General features: G+C 35.3%; 1 non-coding gene across 1 annotated transcript; it reads left to right on the top strand.

Moving 5' to 3' along the window:
• Positions 1-477: 477 nt before the first annotated feature.
• Positions 478-584, top strand: LOC116643866. Its single transcript, XR_004301648.1, has one exon. It is a non-coding gene; the product is annotated as a U6 spliceosomal RNA (small nuclear RNA).
• The last annotated feature ends 10,101 nt before the right edge of the window (positions 585-10,685 follow it).

Raw genomic sequence — 10,685 nt, forward strand, 5'->3', positions numbered from 1 at the left:
AATCTTATGCTCTAGGGTAAAAATAGTTACCCAAGTGACCCTGTGTTGAGCTGCAAAGGGAAAGCTGAGGTAATGAGTTTCCCACTTAACCTTCTTCCACAAGAAAAACTATTTTCATTTCTGTATACTCTGACTTTCTTCATAAGGTTGTGCATAAAGAAAGGACTCTGATGCTACAAAAAAAAATGTTAAAAGCTACTGTTTTATAACATCGACTAAAAAAGTATATGAAAGTACATAGACCAAACAACTTAATATGTACTGAAATAATCAAAAAGAATCACTGTATCCTCATATTTTAAGGTACATCAATTGTTAATATACTATTTCAAAAGAAAATATTTTCAAATTTTTCATTCCCAAATTGTAAAATTATTTAAGTTTAGTAGAAGTTTCTATCATGACCAAACACTATTATTATTTAATTGAGCCATCTACAATTGCCACTTGTATAGATTAAAAATGATAGAATGTTGAGTGCTTGCTTCAGCAGCACATGTACTAAAATTGGAATGATACAGAGAAGATTATCAAGGCCCTTAGGCAAGGATGACATGAAAATTCGTGAAGCGTTCCATAGTTGTTGTTGTTTTTTTTAAGATTTTATTTATTTATTTGACAGAGAGAGACACAGCGAGAGAGTGAACACAAGCAGGGGGAGTGGGAGAGGGAGAAGCAGGCTTCCTGCTGGGCAGGGAGCCCGATGAGGGGCTTGATCCCAGGACGCTGGGACCATGACCTGAGCCGAAGGCAGATTCTTAATGACTAAGCCACCTCAAAGGCCGCTAGAGAAACTAAGCTGGATGTGGTAGGAGAGAGAGAACTTGCAGAAGCTTCCTGACACAGATGCAGGTCCTGAGCATATGTGGATTTTATTTTGTATGTGGGCACATACATACTTTGGAGAATTAAAAGTAAAAGATAGAGTTATGTGAAAGCATATCAATTTCATAGAGATGCTGTGTATTCATCATCACCTTAATTTATAAACCTGTCAGCCACATCAATGAGGCAATTAGCTAGAGACATATCACAGACTCATCTCTGATATAGAGGTCAGAGAAAATATTTTCTTCAAATTCTTTATCTTTAGGGGCTTCATGCACATTAAAACACCATGTCATTTTATCTCCTTTTTATGACATTGAGGCTCATCTCTATTAAGATTCTTTAATTGATTATTGTTTTTAATCCAATCATAAAGTGGTAGAAAATATAGGCATTGGAAAATTTATCCAAGGTCAATATTACAAACATGAAGAATTAATGGTAAAAATTCTTACGTTTTTAGTCTAAAAACAAACTTCCCAAAAGAAATTTTGCAAAATAAGAAAAGCACTCTTGGTGGCGCCTGGGTGGCTCAGATGGTTAAGCGTCTGCCTTCGGCTCAGGTCATGATTCCAGGGTCCTGGGATCGAGCCCCACATCGGGCTCCCTGCTCTGCAGGAAGCCTGCTTCTCCCTCTCCCACTCCCCCTGCTTGTGTTCTCTCTCTCGCTGTGTATCTCTGTCAAATAAATAAACAAAATCTTTAAAAAAAAAAAAAAAAAAAAAAAAGCACTCTTTGAGCAAGATGGTATTTTTTTTTACCCTAACTTTCCAAAATTTTAGTAATGCTAACTAAATCAAAAACAAGAATATTTTAGGGAAGATCTGAAGCCTCCTCAAGGCACTATTGTATTTTTGTCTTTTTTTTTTTACAAGAAAACAAAAATCATTTTCACAAAACAAAAACTGTTCATTTAAGTTGATCTAAATAAATTTAAGTCAGATAATGCAGGGAAGTTATAGCTTTAGCTATAGTTTTAGCTTTCATTTGGATTACTGTATATAATTATGAAAAATCAAAGCCATTCCTTTTATTATGTATTATATGTTGCAACATTTCTTTCTTTGCTATATTTCACATTATTCATTTCTCCTACTTAGCTTTAAATATTAAGGCTTTATGACATTCTTATTATTCATTTTCTGGTCCTCTCCCTCCCCCCCATAGTCCCATTCCATATATTCAAATATTGGAATGTAAGATTTCTCTTCAGGTTTACCAGTGATTTAACAATAAACAAACAAACAAAACTTTTTAAGATGAATTTTTCAGTAAGAAAACAATGGGAATAGTGAGCAAATAAAATAAATGTCAATTATATTTGGACTTTTTTGTAACTTGTATATTATATTTATTTTCCCCCTTTGGTGTGGGATATTCTTATGAATAAGTGAACATATGAATAAATGAACATTGCCATATCTATAATAATTGTTAAAAACTACTACAGATACATTCAACAGAAATTCCATGCTACCCCTCCTTAGAGTAGAAAATCTAACGGTGTTCATAAAACTTGCTCTTATATCTTGCTTTTGACACTAATGGGAGTTTTCAGTAAAGACTTCAAGTCCAACTGATGCATGAGCCTAGTAGTTCCCCTTAATTGTGTTTGTAAATTCAATAGCTATTATAGAAAGAGACATTCTTGGCTGCACTTTACAAAAATTATTATACCTCCTAGACCATACTTTATTCATTCTTAACTTCTACGTGTTTTAAAACTGTCTTGTGTTAAGAGTAACTCAGAAATGTATACTTAACTCTCACAGACTTTGGAAGGCTTTTGTTCTGTCACATGTTCCTCTGATAGCTCAATACATTTTGTCTAAATCTAACAGAATGGTGTTGAGAGTCTACCATAAAAGAATGGGGAAAATTGTTTATAAATAAAAACACAGGAAGAGAAGGAGAACTGAATATTGTGTTCTGGAATATTTTTGAAATGAGTTCTTAACTGAAAGAAACAGGAAAGCATTTAAGTTACTGTTACAAACTTCTATCAATAATATTTATTATTGAATATGAGATATTGACCTTTGTCCAATATTGGGGAACATTTTAAGTCTTAGATTCTCTAAAAGTATTTTCATTCTGCATAAATATATATCACTAGTCAAAATTGAAGTATGAATTAAAAAGAAAAGTCTTGGTGTTTTGGAGGAACCATAGTCACTTCTTGGAAACACATTTTTTTTTTTTAATTTAAATTCAATTAAGCCAACATATTAGTTTTTTATGTAACGTTCAATGATTCATTAGTTGCGTATAACACCCGGTGCTCATCACATCATGTGCACACACTTCCTCTTGTTATTGCCTCTGCTTGGCACTTCCTGCCTACCTCTGTGAAAGCCATGTTGCCCTCATCTTGTCCACTCTGTGAACTGACCACTGAGGCTATCCTCTTGGTCTCATATGATGAACATTCAGAAATAACTGGTTATCTTTTATAAGGAAACCAGCTGTGGGAAATGTGGGGGAAATAGATCAACCTCAAGACTTTTCTGTTTCCCTAAACATGCCATACTTTGATTTCTCCATCATGACACAGGGAAATCTGCTAGGCAATTCTCTTCCAGAATTTAATCATAAGTGGTAATCTCAAAGCCGTATTTGCTGGCTTTGTTCTGAAACATTTCATGCTTTTCTATGACCTCCCACTTCAGGAATCATCTAGGAGGGAAATGGAAGACTTGAGAATATTGTCATCTGATCTCTTGCCCTTCCCTTCCACTTCGGACTGCCACTGTTGCATGGGTGGGACTTATCCATTAAGTCTATCCTTGTTACTCTCTTTCATATGACTTTTTATCAATTAGGGATGCTTTTGGCTATGTTTTTTGCCTGAATACTCTAGAAAACAAAATCTAAGGTAAATGTTTGTGTGATAATAATTTTCTGAGAAGGATTCAATCCCAAGGAAGCAGGAGTAAGGAGTCAGGGAAGAGAAATGGAGAGAGGAAATCTATTAGAGAATTTGTTGTGAAACTAAGTTCAGCATTAATACCAGCTATTAGAGAATTTGTTGTGAAACTAAGTGCAGCATTAATACCAGCTATTAGAGAATTTGTTGTGAAACTAAGTGCAGCATTAATAACAGCTAGACACCCATTCTTGCCAGATTTCTACAGAAACTCTATGAGTACGTATTTCATGGGAAGTGAGAAGAGTGTAATGGACTGCACATAAGGTGAGGCATGTTGAGTTTTGCTGATGCATTACACAAGAGATGAAGAGCAATCCTTATAAGTAGCATCCTTATAAGTAGCAACACACTTGGTAAAAATAGCAACCCAGCTCCACAACAGAGGATGGGTGTTATCCTTTAAAAGCCCCACTCTGGCTAGAAAGAAAAGATGCATGAATCTGGACTGATGCATAACTTTTTTAGTCTGCCATTGGTATAAAGCAGATCTACCTGGATGCTCTGCGGATACTAGAATGTCAGCAGGAGATTAGATGCCCTCACCTTTTCCCTGAGAAGGAAGGAAAGATCAAACTCTTTCATGTAGTGGCTAGTTGTAATCTAAATCAAGTATTAGCAAGCTAGGCCGATGGTCAAATCCAGCCCCAGGACTGTTTTTCTGTGTCTCTGAGCAAAGACTTTTATATATTTAAAGATTGTGGAGGAAAAAAAAAAAAGAAAAATCTATGCTAAAGACCCATAAACTCTAAAATATTTTCAATATATAACTTTTTACAGAAAAAATTCACCAACACCTGTTCTAAAAACACTGTAAAAAGGGTGGCAAGCCAAGCTATAGACCCCATTACTACAACTAGTGCGGATTATGTAACTAATTTTCATCACATCTTTTTCCACCTTTAGCTGGTCTGGGTTTCTTACCTTGTTGGGTGATTCAGACCTACATCCCTGAGAGTCTGACACTGGTTTTCTAAACAAAAGAACCACTTTCCAGAGAAGGGAAGTTCTTCATCCATTGCCCTCCATGGTCATATATGAATTGGGAATTGGATGGTCAACCGCATGAAAATCATGTTCCATTTCTATTGCCTAATGGAGCAGATCTGGGAGCTTAGGGTCATTTTGGGGGTAGATACACATATATGTTTACTGTTCAGAATGAAATGTTTTGATCAACATTGTTTTCTCATTTATTGAGACTCCAGGTCAATTTAAAGGCTTAAAGGCTTAAAGCCAAATGTCTAGAAACAGTCTACAAGATTCTTTTCTTTTTTTTCTTTTCTTTTCTTTTCTTTTCTTTCTTATCTCTTAGCCACTGGCTTCTATGCTCTTTTACTCCTTTAGCCATTAGGTTAATAGCCTCTGCCCTGGACAATTCAAACAGTTGCCTTCAATGGGGAAAAAGCATCATTAATATAGTTTTTCCCCATTTCCTTACCCCCTGTATCTGGAAGAGAATAATTAACAAGTAGCATGGAAGTAAATTGGGACTTTAATCCTATCAATATTTTCTCCTGATAAATATATATATATATATATTTTTTTTTTTTTTTTTTCCACTGCTTCCCCTTGGATGACTCAGAGTTTGGGATATAGAAAGTGGCTCTTGCTTGCTTTTCTCTGTAACTTCAAATTCCCTATATTTGGGTCTTTCCCTTGAGGATTCTATTAGGAAAGTCTTAGTTGCTCCTAGTAGAAATTCATGTGAAGGTGACCTAAGCAAGTAAAGGTTTCCTTTTCTCACTTAATAATCTGTAGGTTGGTCCTCACTGATGTTTTCCTCCAACTTTTGGTCTGCCTTATTATAAATATTGACTTTTTTGTTTTAATCATATTGTCTCATTATGAAAATTTCCACATACAACCACATTGTTATAGCCATTATTGCCATTTCTCTGATATACTAAAACACATTGATTTAGTGGAGCCAAACAACATTATGAATTAAAGAAAATAAGAATATCTCATTTCATTTTTTCAAAATATTATACCAATTACTATGCCTTAAAGATGGCCAGGGGACAGGCAGTATAACTTGAAAATGAGAATTATATCTGAGGGTAATTAATTTAAGAGCTCAGTTAATAATCATTAGCACATCCGTTGAGTTGTTGTCCTAACAGAAGTGAAGGAAAATCATTTATTAATTATTATATTGTCACCTGGATACAGTTATGATCATTTCAAATATAAATAAATAAGTAACAACAACAAAAAAACAAAAAATCCTCCCTGTGTATAAATAACATCCTGTGGACCTGAAAGTAATATTATATGCAGCAATTAAAATCTGACCTTGACTTCATATTATCAGAATTTGTTCAAAGTTTTTCTAGGCTACAATAATGCCAGATTTTAAGGGACTTGTTTAAGACATAGGCTCAGTTTGTGTTTAATATTTTAATGTAATTACATTTAAGAAAATAATACATTTTTGGAAGTTATATAACTGAATAATTATGCCATATTATTATGAGGGTAACTACATTTAATTTGACCGCTTTCAAAATATTTTCCAAATACCTTCTAGTTCTCTGAATGTTAAAAATTCTTGCAACGTGTCCTTTAACTTTTTTCTTCATGTATTTATATATGTCAGAAGCATGTAACTTATGTGTGCTAATTGGAAAGATTGAACTTGATGTGGTAGTGGAAGCAGATTTTTATCTCTACCCTTTAGGGCTTTTTGGCTTGGCCAGGAATTAAAATTGACATAAGATATGTGAAAGGAGAAAAGTGTACAAATTTACAGTAAGTCTTGTGTGATATGGAAGCTCTCATAAGGACTAAAGACTCAAGGAAATGAAACCTTCATGCTCTTATAGCAGGTTGAACAAAGAGAAGCAATTATGGAAAAGTATCTAAACTCTATGAGGAGGTTAAAGAGAAAGAAGAATTACTCTAACAAGTTCTGTTTATATAGAATTCTACAGGTCTCTACTGATGATAAGAATGTCACTTTCCTTCTGGTCTAGGGAGGGTATCTTTCATATAGAAATTTCATCTTCTGCATTCAGGAATAAAAGGGAGGGCCAGAGCGGCCTTCTTGTATCTGCAGTTTCTCAACTGACTTTAACTCAAAATAATCAATATGCCAAAGTAGCACATTTTGGTGTAACATACTCTAACTCCTTCAATGTTTATGTTAATATAAGTTGTGGTTTAATTCATATGGGGTGACAGAGAATGGCATGAAATGGCTGGAGTATAAATCTTATATAATTTGCTCATGTGATAAATGTTAGCATTTTAACCAATAATTTTATCTAAATTATGTCAGAGTTTTATTCAGTAACTTATTTAGATAACCATTATTGTCTCCAGTTGAATCCATGAATTAATTCTGTTTACATAAAACTCTTAAATAATGTGTCCTTACCAATATTATTCATACCAGATATTTTTAACCTTATAAAAATCATGTTTTTAATAGTAAATAAGTATCATATTTATCACTAATGGTGATTTAATGTATTGGTAAGAACAATTTTTTTTTTCCATTTTGAGAAGGTAAAACTTGGCTCAAATGAAGGGAGAATAATTTAAAGGCCAATGGCCTATGATTTAAATTTTATTTTTCCATGAGATACAGGACAATTTGCTCATGGACTTTGAATATTTCTTGGGAAATAATACTAGCATAGTATATAATTCACACCAACTTAAAAGCTCAAATTCTTCAAAATTGAATAAAAGTACTTTTATCTGTGTTATTATGTTATTCTAGATAATATACAAAACCTTTTAGTATTATTATTATTATGTTCAATTAGCCAACATATAGTACATCATTAGTTTTTGATGTAGTGTTCAATGACTCATTAGTTGCATATCACACCCAGTGCTCATCAGCCGGTTACCCCAACCCCCACCCCCCTCCCTTCTGTAACCCTCAGTTTGTTTCCCAAGAGTCCAGAGTCTCTCATGGTTTGTCTCCCTCTCTGATTTCTTCCCATTCAGTTTTCCCTCCCTTCCCATGTGGTCCTCTGCACTATCCCTTATGTTCCACATATGAGTGAAACCATATGATAATTGTGTTTTTCTGCTTGACTTATTTCACTTAGCATAATCCCCTCCAGTTCCATGCATGTCAAAGCAAATGGTAGGTATTCATCCTTTCTGATGGCTGAGTATATTCCATTGTATATATGAGCCACATCTTCTTATACAAAACCTTAATTTTAGTAGAGATACTTTTTTTGTTTGTGCTTCAATTTTGAAATGACACTGCTGATGGGCGCCTGGGTGGCTCAGTAGGTTAAGCATCTGCCTTCGGCTCGGGTCATGATCCCAGGATCCTGGGATCGAGTCTCACGGTGGGCTCCCTGCTCAGTGGGGAGCCTGCTTCTCCCCGCCCCCCTGCTCATGCTAATAAAAAAAAGATTTTATTTATTTATTTATTTATTTATTTATTTGACAGGGAGAGAGAGAGAGAGAGCAGGAACACAAGCAGGAGGAGTGGGAGAGAGAGAAGCAAGCTTCCCGCCTAGCAGAGAGCCTGATGCAGGGCTCGATCCCAGAACCTTAGGACCATGACCTGAGCTGAAGGCAGATGCTTAATGACCGAGCCACCCAGGTGCCCCAATAAATAAAATCTTAAAAAAAAAAAGAAAAGAAAAGAAATCACACTGATGGAACCAGAACAAAGAGAGTTGTGTTATCCAACAATAACAAAGGATAAATATGGTATGACTATCCAATAGGGAAAAGCACCACAAGAAGGGAAAATACGAGGCATTGTATTTTGGGGCACTGTTGCTTTGGTTGGTGCTGCTCAGGATATCTGCTGGCACTCTACTGTCCTTTAATATACTACAGTTTCTAAGACATATTCCTTAGCACTTTTGGCATGGATGTTACACACCATCCACTGCCTACAAGCATATTGATTTTGTGTGTGGGTGTGTGTTTTAACGGCCATAAATACTTACTGTTCCTCCCTCTGAGGGGTGGTAGGGTCACGTCCCCTCTCCTTGCATCTCAGGGGGCTTTGACTGTTTTGAACGTTAGGATGCTTCTGAAGGGTGGCTGAGTGACTTCTGAGGCTAGATGAGAAAAGGCCATGAAGCTTCCACCCGGTATCCTTGAAAGGCTCACTCTGGGGGAAAGTAGCCACATTATAAGATACAATATAAGAAGTCCAAATACTCTTAAGTGTTAAGCTCCAGAGACCACATGTAGTCATGTTAATCTAGCAGGGAGCCTAGCCGAGGTCCCAGCAGTACTGATTGTCAGCCCAGGGAGTGAGCCTCATCGGAGGCTCGCCCAGTCATGCCTTCAGATAACCGAAGCACAGTGAACTTGTGACTGCAACTCCTTTCCAAATCACTGACCCCAAATCCTAAGCATATAATGTGGTATTGTTTATACCACTACGTTTGGGGGCAACTGGTTAGCAACTATCTTAATCAGCTTAGGTTGCCATAAGAAAATACCTTAGACTGGGTGGCTTTAACAAAAGAAATTTATTTTCTCACAGTTCTGGAGGCTGGAAAGTTCAAAATCAATGTTCTGTCAGGGTTGCATCTTTATTTAATAGTTAAGTCTCCTGCTCTTGCTATCTCTCTCTCTCTGTCAAATGAATAAATAAAATCTTTAAAAAAAAAAGGGGGGGGGTGCCTGGGTGGCTCAGTCATTGAGTGTCTGCCTTCGGTTCGGGTCATGATCCCAGGGTCCTGGGATCAAGCCCCGCATTGGGCTCCCTGCTCCACGGGAAGCCTGCTTCTCTCTCTCCCTCTGCTGCTCCCCCTGCTTGTGCTCTCTCTCTCTGACAAATAAATAAAAAAAAAATCTTAAAAAAAAAATAGAAATATGTAATAGTTAAGTCAACCTTATTTAATCCTATTAGTTAATTCAATTATGATTTAACCCTAGTAAGTGATCACATTTATTCCTCCAATGATGAGGAATTCTCAGTGAATTGATGGAATGAATGAGCTGATGACACTATATTCATTAGGAATGAACTAATTTACATGTAGAATAAACATACTTATCAATGGTTATAAAATGCATGTGTAGAGGACAAAGATGGAAAGCATTAGGTAAAAGAAATTTAGAAATAAAATTATAAGGAAAATTGTCTGGAAGCAGATAAATGACATCCTGATGACTCAAATAATTCAAATGATCATACTTGTAATCCTCAGTCTATTATTTCTTAGTGAACCTTGTCTACAGAAAAAAATTAAAACAAAATCTTCCATTTTCACAGGAAAATTAGTTCATGCAAGATATTTCTAGTATTGATTCCTTTATCTTGTAATCTAAGATTATTGAGGCCAAGTTTTCAAAGTCTCTCAGGGAATTGCAAGCCATAATAAAAGAGAAGTTAAAATTAGACTATTCGGAAAAAAATTACCATATTTTCTATTTCCCCTAATTAAAAATATATAAATCCAGACTTAATAATAGGAAACCAGGAACTATCTATTTAATGTTTCCCATCTATGTCAATGATCTGCTAGTGATCAAATGTCATCATCAAGCTGTGAATGGTGGAAATATAGAAAAAAGAAGGTTCATGTTAACATGTACTGACATTATTTTATAATTCAAATCTTATGAGAAAGTAATATATTCATTTTAAAAATAAGGAAATGTGTATCACATGGTATGTGAATTGTCCAAATTTATGGAGCTGGTAGATGAAGGAACTAATTTTGACTCCAAAATTCAAATTATTGTCCACTATTTTATTGTGCTGCAACCAAATGTTTATTACAAGTCATTTACGGCTATGTGTATGTGTGTAATTTTTACATATGCTTACAATTAACTTAAATTCTTCTAGGTCCCAAAAGTATTTGTAGTTTATAGATTATGTCCAACTGTAACTAACATTTAAGGAATTTAACAGAAAAGGAGGATATGTTCTTGGCAGGAAATAAATCCAATAGCTGCAAAATTACATTAAGTGTAACCCTGC

The sequence above is a fragment of the Phoca vitulina genome, unplaced genomic scaffold, assembly GCF_004348235.1.
Source record: "Phoca vitulina isolate PV1807 unplaced genomic scaffold, GSC_HSeal_1.0 scaffold27, whole genome shotgun sequence".
NCBI classification, from domain to species: Eukaryota; Metazoa; Chordata; class Mammalia; order Carnivora; family Phocidae; genus Phoca; species Phoca vitulina.